This window comes from Halichoerus grypus, chromosome 3 (genome assembly GCF_964656455.1).
Source record: "Halichoerus grypus chromosome 3, mHalGry1.hap1.1, whole genome shotgun sequence".
Taxonomy (NCBI): domain Eukaryota; kingdom Metazoa; phylum Chordata; class Mammalia; order Carnivora; family Phocidae; genus Halichoerus; species Halichoerus grypus.
In genome coordinates this window covers 178,262,757-178,278,157 of record NC_135714.1, presented here as the reverse complement: position 1 = coordinate 178,278,157, position 15,401 = coordinate 178,262,757, and positions in this window count along the sequence as shown.

The window sequence follows — 15,401 nt, the reverse complement described above, 5'->3', positions numbered from 1 at the left end:
CTCAAAACTGGAAATAACATAAATGTCCCTTGCCTGATATTTGAATAAAAATAATCTTATGCTACTCAGCTATAAAATATAACAAACTGATAGGAAACAACATAGATAAATTTCAAAACCACTGTGCTGAGTGAAAGAAGCCAGACATAATCTTTTGCCTCAATAGTGTATAGTTTCCATTTATGCACAACTTTATAAAAACAAAACTATAACGACAGGAAGTTTAATGGTTGCCAAGGACCAAGAGAAGGGGGAGAAGATTGGTTCCAAAGAGGCACAAGGACATTTGGGGCACGATGGAAATGTTCTGTGTCATGATCACGGTGGTTACACGGCCAAACCTTATCAAATTGTACTCTGATCATTAGTGAATGTTACTGAACATGTATTATATCTCAATATAAATGGTATTTTTAAATGTGCAAGGGAAGCCGAGCAAAGATCCCTCTTGCCTGCATCTCAGGGCAGTAATGAAAACAAAAACTAGTAAAAGAAACTAAAAATGTATAATTTGTAGGGTAACTAGAGCCCCTGCTCACTGTGTTCATAGAAGCCTAGGAATAACAGCAACCATCACACTTCAGCAACATCTAACATTTAATGAGGGTTTCTGGTTTGTATTTGTTTTGGGGATGGTCAGTCAAGTTCAGCCATGAGAAGAGACAAAGGAGAAGTTCTGGAAAACAGAGTTTAGTATATAGTCCTAGAGACAGGAGACACAGCACCACGTGGAAAAACACTGGAGTAGTCAAGGGACAAGACAGAAGTTGGGGAGCACTTAGGCCATGGCCTCTATTGGGGTTTCTGCAGGAAAGGCAAAGAATGGTAAATAGTTAGGGACTAGCCGATTTGAAGTATGTTAATGGCTTGGGGCTATGGGGGTGGTCTCTAGGTACCTGGTACCTGGCTCTGGGATGATTAAGGCAGAGGAATATTGCCTCCTGAGTGCAGGGACCAGATAGAGGAGGTGTAGCTCTGGATTGGTTTATACATCAAGGCCATGCTCTTAATTGGGCCCTCAGTTACCTCTAAGAATTGGTTAATCTAGGGAGGGGCAGACTCTCCCCAACCAGAAAGTTTTTTTTATTAAGATGTCAAAACAGGATAACATGCAGAATTAAAATACATATATATGTATATATATTACGAAGTGCCATTCAACACTTCTGAACTTCTTTAAGTGTTTTAATCTTGATAACAACCCCGGTATCGAGTCAAGCTCTTTCATGAGGGCATGGTCTGCAAGATGAGGACCAGAGTGGCCTATGGTTTTGTGCTAATAAGCACGGGTACAGTTGAAGCCAGATTGCTGTCCATTCAGAGTGAACTCAGGGTCGTAAAGAAGCAAAAACAAAGAAGACTTTGTAGCAGACTGGAGACTGCTCCTCCAAGAGGTTGACCGTGAAGAAACCAGGTGATACAGAATTACCGTCAAAGGAAGATTTGTTTTCTTAGGTTCTGAGATTTTTAACATGTTTATATAATAAGACAAGGAAAATGGAAAGATACAGATATTGAAAATATAAATGGTTTGGGGGGCGCCTGGGTGACTCAGTCAGTTAAGCGTCTGCCTTTGGCTCAGATCATGATCCCAGGGTCCTGGGATCCAGCCCACATTAGGATCCTCAGGGAGCCTGCTTCTCCCTCTCCTTCTGCCACTCCCCCTGCTCTCTCACTCTCTCTCTCTGTCAAATAAATAAAATCTTTTTTAAAAAAAGAAAGAAAATATAAGTAGTGTGGGAGGTATTTGAGGAAAAAGGAGGACTTAATTGCTTTACCTCTTGGAGCCTCATCTGTTTCTTAATCTGCAATAATAGTAAGCATAATCCCAACTGCAAAAATTTTGGTAATAATTAAATGCAATAAAATATAGCACATTTAGCACATATTCCAGCATAAGGTATTGTGTAGTAAATGACCATTTTATTTATTCCACCTTCTTTTTCTTCTAATATCACACCACTACTTGCTTTATGAAGTCCAAACCAGCTGCAAAAAATAAACTGGCTAGAACTTTGGTCTCTTCAGGTTATTCTATGAATCCTTTTAAAAATAGCAGGGGCTGGGAGAGCTGGAGAACTTTCAGGTAAATTACTGAGAACCTGATAGGTGTCAATGGCCACATCCAAATGCTGAATAGGAAATGAAACAGGGGAATAAATGCAATGCTTTTTGGAAATAAAGAGAAAGGGAGGAAGAAAAACTGAAATAAGAGAACACATTAACCCCAAGGAAAAAAAATTATTGAGTTCACTATTGGAACAGAATAACTGATACTTTTATCTTGGATGATTGTAGCGGTAAACTAAATAGGCAAAATGTAAGTATCCTTGATTGCCTTCCATAAGTGGCATTAGCAACGTAAATCAACAAAGCAGATGAGCTAAGTGGGATTAACTGAACTATAAAAATGGGGGTAGGAGTGAATATTGGATTTTTATTTTTAAATTCAAATTAAAATAATAGCCCCAGGGACATAGAAAAGCAGTCAGGAAATGTCAAAGATAAAAATGTTAATTAGAATAGGTGGTTTCTTCTTAAAGTAGGCTGCAGTGTTGTCTCTTTCTTGACATTTGGAAACCTGAAATTCTCCTCTACCAGTTCACCCTTGACTAATATACTCTTTTGTTTAAAGAACAAAACCAGTGAAGGTAATATTTATTTTTTAGAGTTTAAAGATTATGCCCTCTCTGGGGGTAGATATCATGGATGCAAGCTCTGTAATTCAACCAAAGGTAAAATGTAAAAATATTTGCTTAAAACCCCCTGGAAAATATTCTGTATACGTCAGAGTAATAAGCAGGAAGTCACTTTATTGCTCTCTGTATTCACTGTATTAGCATTTATGTAAGAAAGGGAGCTAGAGTTGCTAGAAGGGCAATGTGCATCATTGAAGCACACAGAGGACACAGTTCAGAGAATGTGGGTCTGTGCATGAATCCCATGCATAAGCAACATGGGTTTACATGCTCTCGTGCATGGAAAGCACACACATATAGGCGTGTATATGTCTGTGTATAGTATGTACACAAAAATGTTTTCAAGATCTAGTTAAAATACAAATTCCAACTGCACCCATCTCAGTCCCCCATTCTATTTAACTTTATTAATGGGTCTAGGGTTGACTCCAGGAGTATACATTCTTAACTGTCACCCCCAAGTGATTTTTATGCAGGTGGTCTAAAGACCATACTTACAAAAACACTGTTATAAAGCAATTTTTAAGTTACTCATAATAAGAAAAAGAATGATATTGTTAGTACCTTTATCTAAGCTATTCTTACCTTAAGCAGAGAAAGGTAACCTAAGTGATCTGATTTCTGGGCCTCTGGGTTCCTTGAGGTGACACAGGCATTCTGTAATTGGAGGTCACACCGAATAGTCTCTTTTTCTACAGATGTAATGCGTTGATTTAAATTCACATTCAGAGTAAAAATGCCAATGCATATGCAGTTTGGCACTTTCTATTTCCTGTGCGCCAGAGATATAAAGCTATTGAACTCAGCCCTCCAAAAGCCCTGACGTCTACGTTTCTTGACCTGTTGCATCTCTAGTGATCTTCACCTCAACTCCACTTTATTATTCCGCTCCCATGACCACATCCTACACAGTTTAGCTTCACCCAGAACAGCTGAAACTCTGAAATCTTCCAATTAAATATCCCCCCAATGACCACAAAGCTCTGTCCTTCCACTCGGGGCTTCGCTGGGACCTCTGCTCCATGACTCATTTTTCTTTGCCTCATTAGAGCTCTTCTGCCTTTACTTCTTTTCTTTTTCATTTTGGATTTCATCATCTCAAAAAATTTTTGGCACCAAATGCAACTCCTTCTTCTATTATCTTTCTATCTTTGACACCTCAAAAATACAAAGCCTAGACCAACCCAACCGACCATTTTCTCGGTGCAAACACTGGGATATTAGGTTCAGTGAGAGACACTTGAAAAAACAATGCAGATAGTGGCTGTTGTAAGTTCATGGTTTATGAACCTCGGCTGGGTTCCCAGACTTCTCCAAAAGCCTTCTTTATTTTATTAGTGCACACTCTCTCCCATTCTCCATCCTAGCTATTTCCAATCTATGCCACTCTCTTCAAACATCTGGACCCCTCACTCTCAGGGAGAATATTCACCTCCTATTTCATAGAGAAAACAGAACACATCAGACAAGAACCACTAAACTTTGTATTCTCAACCAACACACATGTCTACACCTGGTCCTGTCACAAAAGGATTAAATATCCCTTTTTCTGTCCTCAGCGAATCCCATCGTTGTGCTCTATATACCTTTAACTTCTATTATTTTGCAAAGTATTATCTGTGCAATACCAGCATCCTTATCATCTTGGGGGCTTGACAAGGTACAGAAGCCTCAGTCCAGACCTCAGAATTAGCATCTCTAGATTTGGCATCAAAGAATTAGGCATTTTTAAAAAAATTTTAGGTGATATTTCTCTCAAGTATGAAAATGACTAAACTCTAGCTTCATCAGAGACCTACAATATTTATTTCCCCTCATCCCTGGGTCTTGCACATCTCCCATCAATGTTTAAACTGGCATAGTTCACTCATCAGTTTTGGCTGTCTACCCCCTACCCACTTAGACTCTTATTTTTCTCTTCTGTTTCACAGACATGTTTCTTGAGACATTTGCTTACTTTCTACACTCTCTAAAATAACATTCCCTTTTCAATCATTGTCCCCACTACCAACATTCCTATCTACCTGAACAACTTTGAAGGTCACTAACAGCCTTATTGCTGAATCCAGGAGGCATGTTTCTGTCCTTATCTTACTTGAGCTGTTGGTAGCATTTGATTCAGTTGACTGCCTTCCCTGGACTTTCCTGACACAATAACCAATTGCTATTCTTGGCCCATCTCTTAAATTAGAGTACTCTATAGATTTCTTCTTTAAGATTTTTTCTCTTTTGTTTTATATATATGTTCTTGGGGGGAATTTCATCCATTTCTATGTCTTCAAATTTATATACAATCTGATGAACACAAAAATCTGTATTCTAAGCCGTATTTCCCTCTTGAGCTGAATTTCCACCATTCCCATCTCACTCCCACACATTCACCAGGCCTGTTCCTGTTCTGTTCTCTACCTTAATCATGCCCAAATATTATCTTTCATTCCTGTTCCTCCTTCACCATCACATCTGATGAATCACCAAGTTCTATAAATTCTATCTCCTAATCTCTCTCAGATCTATTCATTTGCTCCTCTATGTCTCACCCTGTTCTTCTCTTCCCTTCCTTTCCTGAATATTCAGTACAAAAACTATTAAGTGGGGACAGGAAAGGCATGCATCCACATCAATATGTGGGGGTGGCAGAAAGCTGCAGTGTCCCAAGGTGCCAGAGCAAGAGTGGGATGAGAACAACAGGGAGTTACCAGCATTGAAAGGGAGAAAACTATATTGAACCCCTGTTGGATTAGGATTGGAGGAACAGGTATATAAAAAAATAAATGTAATATATACACACACACAAACACATGTATATATGTCTATCCCTTAGTACTATTGACTAAGAGGATCTGGGAGCATGATGTAAATGGTTATATTGTGTTCATGTATAAAAATGTTCTTGTTTGTAGGAAATACACCCTAAAGTGTTCAAGGATAGTGGAACATTAAATAAGCAACTTACTTTCAAATAATTAAAAAGAGAAAAAATTATTTGTACTATATTTGGAAATTTTCTATAGTGTAAGATTGTTTCAAGATAAAAATAAGACAAATTAAAACAACAATGAGATGATGCTACACACCTGTTGGAATGGCTAAAATCCAAAGGATCATACATTTCAAAAAATCTATCCTTTTTCTGTCAGTAATTAACAGATCTAACAGACACAAAATCAATGAGGGTACCATTGAACTGAATAGCAACAATGGTCAACTAAATCTAATTGACATTTTTAAAAATACTTCATCCAACAACATTAAAATACACATTCTTCTCAAGCTTGCATGGAACAATTACCAAGGTAGACCATATTCTGGGCCATAAAATACTCTTAAAAATTTTAAAAGAATATAAATCATATAAATTATGCTTAGACCACATTGGAATTAAACTGGAAATCAATGACAGGAAGACAACTGGAAAATCCTGAAATATTTAGAAATTAAACAACATACTTTTAAATAACACATAGGTCAAAGAGAAATCTTAAAATATTTTGAGCTAATTGAAAATGAAATGTCAAAAATTTGTGGAATGCAGCAAAAGCAGTGCTTAGAGGAAAATGTATAGCATTGAATGCATATAGTAGAAAAGAAGACAAATCTAAACTCAGTAATCTAAGCTTCTACTGTGGGAAACTCGAAAAAGAAGAGCAAATTAAATCCAAATTAAACAGAATAAAATAATTTAAAAAATAAACCAAAACCAATGAAGTTGAAAGCAAGAAATTAACAGAGCAAATCAATGAAACCTAAAGCTGTGTCTTTGAAAAGACCAATAAAATGGATAAATCTCTAACTAGGCTAACTAAAAACAAAAGATAGATGACACAAATTACTATTATCAAAAATAGAAAGGAGGCCATCACCATTGATCCAATGGGCATTAAAAAGATAAAGGGGTGCCTGGGTGGCTCAGTCATTTAAGCTTCAGATTCTTTGTTTCAATTCAGGTCATGATCTCAGGGTCATGAGATAGAGCCCCACACCAAGCTCTGTACTCAGCGCAGAGTCTGCTTGAGATTCTTTCCCTCTCCCCCCCTTCCTTTCCTTCCCCTGCTCATGTTCTCCTTCTCTCTCTCCTTCTCTCTCTCAAATAAATAAATAAAGTTGTTTTTTTTCAAAGGATAATAAAAGAGGGGTGCCTGGCTGGCTCAGTCAGTGGAGCATGTGACTCTTGATCTCAAGGTCATGAGTTTGAGCCCCACATTGAGCATATGGCTTATTTAAAACAAAGAGAGATAATAAAAGAATATTATGTACAACTCTATCCCCATAAATTTGGTAACCTAGATAAAATAGACCAAGTCCTTGAAACATACAGTCTATCAAAACTCACACAAGGAGAAATAGATAAACTCAATAGGCCTCTATCTATTGGAGAAACTGAATCAATAATTAATAACCTTTCAAAACAGAAAGTACCAGGCCCAGATGGTTTCACTGTTAAATTCTACCAGATACTTAAAGAAAAAATTAATAGGTTGTCTGCAATCTGTTCCAGAAAATAGAAGCAGAGGGGAAGAAGAAACACTTTTTAACTTGTGTTACAAGACCAGAATTACTCTAATACCAAAACCAAAGACATTACAAATAAGGAAAATTACAGACCAGCCTCTCTCATGAACATAGATGCAAAACTCCTCAAGAAAATATTAACAAATCAAATACAACATTGCATAAAAAGAGTATATACCATGACCAAATGAGATTTATCCCAGATGTGTAAGACTGATAGAGCATTTGAAAAACAATTAATGTAATCCATCATCACATTGACAGGCTAAAGAAGAAAAATCCTGTCACATGATGGTATCGATAGATACTGAAAAAGTATTTGGCGAAATAATCCAACCGCATTCGTGACAAAACTTTCAGCAAACTATGAATACAGGCAGGTTTCCTCGATTTGATTTAAAAAAAAAAAAAAACTACAAAAACCCTGCAGCTAACATCTACTTCATGTTTCATACACAGAAGTCAATTGCTTTCCTATATGCCAGTAATGGATAATTGGAATTTGAAATAAAAAATACAACACTATTTACATTAGAACTTCCCAAAATAAAATACTTAGGCATAAGTCTAACAAAATATGTATAAGATCTATATGAGAAAAACTATGAAACTCTGATGAAGGATACAAAGAAGATCTAAAGAAATGAAGAGATATTCCATGTTTGTGGATAGGAAAACTAAGTATTCTTAAGATATCAGTTCTTCCCAACTTGGTCTGTAGATTCAATGCAATATCAATCAAAATCCCAGCAAGTTCTTTCGTGGATATTGACAAACTGACTAAAATTTGTATAGAAAGGCAAAAGACTCAGAGTAGCCAACACAATACTGAAGAAGAAGAACATAGTCGAGGACTGACATTACCCAACTTATTGTAAAGCTACAATAATCCAGCCAGTATGATGTTGGTGAAAGAGCAGACAAAAGATCAATGAAATAGAAGAGAGAGCCCAGAAATATGCCTGTACAAATATAGTCAACTGATCTCTGACAAAGGAGCAAACGCAATTCAGTGGAGAAAGAATTGTCTTTTTAATAAATAGTGCTGAAACAACTAGACATCTACGTGCAAGAAAATGAATTTAAACAAAACCTTATATCTTGCATAAAAAATTAACTTGAAGTTGATAAATAACCTAAATGTAAAACACAAAATTGTAAAGCTCCTAGAAGATAATGCAGGAGAAAATCTAGGTAACCTTGGATGTGGTGATGACCTTTTAGATGCAGCACCAAAAGCATAATCCATTAAAGAAAAAAAAATGACAAGCTGGACCTCATTGAAATAAATTCTGCTCTGCAAAGGCAGTTATCAAGAGAATGAAAATACAATCCACAGTCTGGGAGAGAATTTTTGTAAAACACACATCTGGTGAAGTACTAGAATCTATAATAAAAAGAATTTTTGAAACAACTGTAATAAACAACCTAATTTCAAAATGGGAAAAACATCTGAACAGATATCTCACCAAAGAAGACACACAGATGGTAAATAATCATAGAAAAGATGTTCAATATCATATATCATTAGGGAATCACAAATTGATACAATGAAATACTACCACACACCTATTACAATGGCTAAAACCCAAAACACCAATAACACCAAACGCCGACAAGGCTGGGAGCAACAAGAACCCTCATTCATTGCTGGTAGGAATGCAAAATGGTACAGCCACTTCGGATGACAGTTTGCTAGTTTCTTACAAAATTAAACATACTCTTACTACATAATCCAGCAATCACACTGCGTGTATTTACCCAAAAGAACTGAGAACTTATGTCATCCAAATACCCACACATGTATATTTATATCAGCTCTATTCATAATTGCAAAAATTAGAAGTAACCAAGATGTTCTTCAGTATGTGAAGAGATAAACTGTGGTACATCCATACAATGCAATGTTATTCGGTGATTTAAAAAAAAAAAAAAAAAGCACTATCAAGCCATGAAAAGACACAGGGGAACCTTAAGTGCACACGGCTAAGTGCAGGAAGCCAGCTGAAAAAGTTGTCTGTCCTGTATGATTCCAACTGTATTACATTCTGGAAAGGCAAACTGTAAGACAATATACAGATCATTCGTTTCCATGGTTTTAGGGGGAGGACGAAGGGATGGATAGGTGGAGCATAAGCGATATTTAGGACAGTAAAACTATTCTGTGCAGTATTTTAGTGGTAAATGCATGATATGACGCATTTGTTAAAACCTATGGAACTGTATGACACAAAGAATCCACCCTAATGCAAACAATAGACTTAAGGTAATAATCATTTATCAATAAGTTTATCCATTGTAACAAATGTACCATGCTAATGGCAAGATGTTAATAATAGGAGAAACAGTGTATCCACGGGAAGGGGGGCACTGAGGAAGCTGGTGTATGGAACTCTGCACAATGTTTTTGGAAACCAAAAACTGCTTTCAAAAATAAAGTCTATTTAAAAAATAATGATTAAGAAATGAGATCAAGTCTATTTTAAAAATCTCTCCACTTTTCTCCACTGCAATTTCCATACTTTTGTTCAAGCTACCTCCATCTTTTGCCTCTGTACTATTTTTTTTAAAGATTTTATGTATCTATGTATTTATTTATTTGACAGAGACAGAGAGAGCACAAGCAGGTGAAGCAGCAGACAGAGGGAGAGGGACTTGGGGCTCGATCCCAGGACCCTGGGATCATGACCTGAGCCAAAGGCAGACACTTACCAACTGAGCCACCCAGGTGCCCCTAAAGATTTTATTTTTAAGAAATCTCTACACCAATGTGGGGCTCGAACTTAGAACCCCAAAATCAAAATCACACACTTCTCCAACTGAGCCAGCCAGGCACCTCAAGGAAGATTTTTTTTTTAATAAAAAAAAAATCGTCCCCTCTTTAGCTTTAAATATGTCCACTGTTCCCCACTGCCTTCAGAGTACAATTCTGAACCCTTCACATGAGTCATCAAGCCCTCCATGGCCTGGTCTCTGCTCTCCCCGCTCAGCTCTTGCCCACAAAACCTACCCCACCGAAGGGCTGCTGAGCTGCCTGTTCTCTCTCCTCTCCGCTGCACTCCCTCCTCTCAAACCTGTTCTCTCTCCTCTCCGCTGCACTCCCTCCTCCCCCATCCTCTGCTCAGAGGGGACCTACTCCTCCTCTGCTCTCGCCTTAGACATCTTTTCCTCGAGGAAGCCATACCAGTTTGGACAAAAACGGGCCCTGACAACCTTCAACTTTAAAAACAGAATTTTATGGATTTCTAATCTATACATCTGATAACTCGCCTTCTTCCGTTTTAGTAAGAGCCCGAAAAACGCATCCCAGGCTTGATTTCAGCTTTAATGGCTGGAACGAAAGCATCTGAGAAAACAAAACAAAACACTCAGCCACATGTGTGTGATCGGCTTTCCAAGTGCAAATGTATCTGGGCTGGATATCAGCCTGGACCCTAGTGAGGACTCCCAGGCCCTGATCCCGTGTCACAACCAAAACAAAGTTAAAGTGACCCCCGGGACAGCTGACAGGTCATCACAGCTGTTCTGGTGTGGATGCGGGCAGATTACTCTAGGTGATAGTGACTATTACTATAGGAAAAGCTCCGGAGTATTAAAGAGGTATTAAAAAATAATCCTTGGGCCTGAATCACTTGGAACGCTACCTCCTGGGTTACTTGGGCCTGAGAGGGAGAGGGGAAGGGTCAAAGCTAAGGTTAAGGTTTGAATTAAGAACATGCTTGGCCCTCAAGAGTTCAAGACAGGAGAAGAGGCAAACATTTTATCAAACACTGGAGCCTAAAGTGGAAAGAATAGGCATGCATTTTCCTCTGTTCTCTGAACAGAGTTCATTAAAGTGGCTGGCACCTCTGCTAGAGGTGGTGGTAACAACTGGGCCTGCCTTTGTCAAAATGCAGATAGCAGGCTCAGATTTTAATTCTTTGAAACCCACGTTGAGAGGCAGGGATCCAGACAAGACATGGAAACGGGAAGGTGTTAACTGAAGAATGCCAGGCAATGCAGGGCAACGAGAGAAGGTGACAGTCATCCTCCTCAGTCTCCCCAGACACCCAGGGTGGCCCTAAGCTCTGTTAAGTGAGAGGAGGGGGAGGCCTGACCTAGTTGTACAAGGGACCATACCCACCTAGCCACTCGTACAGCTGCCCACAGTCACCTGCCCTCTGCTTTAGACCCTCCGATCCCTTCCCTGCACCCTCCTCGGAGCCCCGGTTCACTGATTCATTTATTCACTCATTCGTCATTCATTCAACAATATTCACTGGGACCAGTGATAAACAGGACAGACAGCATCCTCCATCTCATTGAGCGAACATTCTAGTTGGAGAGATAGGCAAATACACACAAACAAATACACGTACAAAAAATACTATCAGGGAGTAGTAAGTACTGTGAAGGAAAACAAACCTAGAGTAAGAGAACACAGGGACAAGGGTGCCGTTTTAGATGGAGTGGCTCAGAAAAGCCTCATAAGAGTAATACGAACATATGTGATTTTCATATGGTCATTCTATTTTTAAATTTTTTGAGGAGCGGCCGTACCATTTCCACAGCAAATGTCCCATTTTACTTTACTGGATTTTGTATTTTTGAAGGATCGTTCCAGCTGCTGAGCAGAAAATAGATTGTAGAGGACAGGAATGGAATCAGGGAACCCAGTTAGGGGGCTATGACAGTATTACAGGCAGTCAGTAAATGTTGATTATAATGCCTTGTTGGCCAACGGGCTTAGAAAACTAATGATGGCGCTAATCATGGTGCCGCTGGGCTGGGTATAGACCACCAAGCTCACAACAACAGGAGCACAGCAAGCTCTGGGGATGACTGGATGATTCAATTCACACTCTCTGCTCAGTCAACGGTCTCCATGGGAACGCTGCTGAATTGGCTGGAGACCGAGGTATGACTGATACTGCACCAACATCTCACACACAAATACCCAGCTAAAGAAAGTGGGAGCCAAGGCAGACGCCTCCTTTGGAAACTGATTGGCATGGGAAGACGAGGAAACCAAGAGCCCTGGAAAGGTATCACTAGTTAGAGACTCGGCTATTCCTTGTGCCATTAAGTATAACTTCAGGGCCAGACTAAAGAATGCAGTTTGTTCTATTTGAGAGGAAACTGCCACTTATTTGTGTTGAGGCCCAGGAGCCCTGGAAAGATTTGGAGATAGACAGAACTGTGATTTCTCAACCTCACAGTTGTTTCTAACAATGTTCGGTTATTTTATTTCTGAGGAAAATCTGCATACATTTTGCTCAGTGGATCTAAATACTCATCAAGATTGGTTAATGATGACATTTAATGAATGGCTTCCGTTTCACCTTTTCAGAATAGGATCCACAAATCCTTCCCGAGACCTAAAGAGTTCTTGAACTTTTAAAATGACAGAGTTTCATTTAAAATTACTGAGCTAAAACCCTTCAGATAATAAGAGGAGGGTGTTTATTTTAACACAGTGATCTATTTCAGTTTAAGAGCACAATACGGGCAGTTAGAGGAGTTAAGCCTTGATGAAAAATAAGACCAGTCTAATTCCCTGCCAGCCAATTAACAGCTTTTCATTTGCAGAGAGTTAATATTCCATCCCTCTGGAAGAGTCTTTGAACCAAAACCACAAAACCTTATCGCTGGTTGTCTACTGCAATTCACTCTCTTGTTGGATTGTACACAATCCCAGAGGCTCAGATGAGAGACGGTAGACAAGGAACTCTCTCAAAAAAAGTACCAATGCATAAATGCATAGATTGAGTGATTGGGAAAAAACTGGAGAGGACCTATAAGGTTTTTGGAAGCATTTCTTCACCAAAGTACTTGTTTTTTATCATAAAATATTTCATAACACATTCGTATGTTTCCAGATTCGTCCACATAGCAATTACAATAATCATTTGTATTTAATTGTTTCGTTTAGAGATTTCCTTACATATCATCTCATTTAAAATGGAAAAGACCTCTTTGAGGTAGGTGCCCCCATTTTCTTGTGTGAAAAATTGAGGTTCCTTACTCAAAACACACACCTCTTCATCTTAAACACTTTAGGCAACAAGTACCTCAGAAGATACTTGTGTAAACAATTTTGTTTCGGTTTTAAGGACAGGGAGAGGAGGATTTTTTTTTTTTAAGATTTTTATTTATTTATTTGACAGAGAGAGAGAGACAGCGAGAGAGGGAACACAAGCAGGGGGAGTGGGAGAGGGAGAAACCCGATGCGGGGCTTGATCCCAGGACCCTGGGATCATGACCTGAGCCGAAGCAGACGCTTAATGACTGAGCCACCCAGGCGCCCCGAGAGGAGGATTTTTTAAATGAAGACAGTCTTTTTATTTAAAAAAAACAATAAAAAGGGTGTGTATATTGTAACTTGAGAATGTGTTGCCCGCACCTGCTCTGTGGCCCTAAGGAAAGGCCGAACGGTATAATGGCTTATGCTCAAGTTCGGGTATTAATGGCCCTGGCTTCTTATCCCAGACCTGCCCCTAATTCACCAGGTAACCTCCGGGGAAGCTCCATATCCAGAGCCTGAGTTTATGAATATGCAAAGTGGAAGAAATAATAGTGCCTCCCTCTCAGGGAGGCGATGAAAACTGAACGTAACAAGGCGCATAAAGTGACTCTCACCCAGTGGCTGGCACACGGTAAGCACCCAGGGAGAGGTGGCTCTTGTGAGGATTCCTGTTCATACCCCAGAATTCCCAAAGCCAGTGGGATGTGGGGTCACACAGTCCAAGCGGAGCTGCCAAGTTTAAGCTCAGGGAGTCTACCGATTGCTGCTTACCAGGCAAGAGGGGCTTAGAATTCAGAACAGGGCTATGGCAAGGAAGCAGGTTAGCACAGATTGGAGAAGTACAGAAAAGAGTTTCTTCTCTCCCTGCCCTTGTAAAGACTGCTATTGGCAAACACCTTCTTGAACTCATAGAGGATGCTCCACCTGATTGTTTCTCTCTGGCTCACGATTAATGAAATGCTTTTTAAGAAGAAAGTACTTATTTTTTTTATCCACTCACTTGCCTGACCTATTTTCAGAACTCAAGAGCTTTTTTAGCTTTTGTTTTATCAAATTTTATTTTGTCATTTTTTTCAGTCACCTCTCCTATCCTGAAAGCACTGTATAACTCAGAGTTTATCTTTGATTCTGACAACTTCAAATTCATTTTATTTTGAAACTTTGATATCCTTTGATGTTTTATATTTACTAGTTGCACTAGAATAGAAGCTGTTTCATGAACCCAGTAAGTGTTGATTCAGTGAATGAAGGTGAGGCATATAAAAGTGTAGGAAAGTCTGAGTTTAAAATTACCAGCTAACCCTGTGACCCAGCAATTGTACTACTGGGTATTTACCCCAAAGATACAAATGTAGGGAAAAGAAGGGGCACATGTACCCCAATGTTGATAGCAGCGATGTCCACAATAGCCAGACTGTGGAAGGAGCCAAGATGCCCTCCAACAGACGAATGGATAGGGAAGATGTGGTCCATATAGACAATGGAATATTACTCAGCCATCAGGAAGGATGAGTACCCACCATTTTCATCGACATGGCTGGAATTGGAGGGGATTATGCTAAGTGAAATAAGTCAATCAGAGAAAGATGATTATCATATGGTTTCACTCATATGAGGAATATAACGAATAGCGCAGAGGATCATAGGGGAAGGGAAGGAAAACTGAATGGGAAGAAATCAGAGAGGGAGACAAACCATGAGAGTTTCTTGACTTGGGGAACAAACTGAGGGTTGTAGTAAGGGAGGTGGGTGGGGGGATGGGGTTGGGTGATGGGCATTAAGGCAGACACGTGATGTAATGAGCAATGGGTGTTATATGCAACTAATGAATCAGTGAACACTACATCAAAAACTAACGATGTACTATATGCTGGTTAATTGAACATAATAATAAAAAATATATTTAAAAAACTAATGATGTACTGTATGTTGGCTAATTGAGTTTAAATAAAAATAAAATAATAAAATTAAATTAAATTAAATTAAATTACCAGCTAAGGAATAGATGCTGGTCCATGCAACTGAAATGTCTGCCTATGAGTTGTCAATGATAAAGTTGTACCTTTAAGTACACTGAATGTGGCCCCATGGTGGGTATGACCTTATGACTTTTATCTAGACCCCCATTGCACAGAAGTATTTTCTACCTCTCTTTTTCTCAAACTTTCCCCAATCTCCCCCCTCCC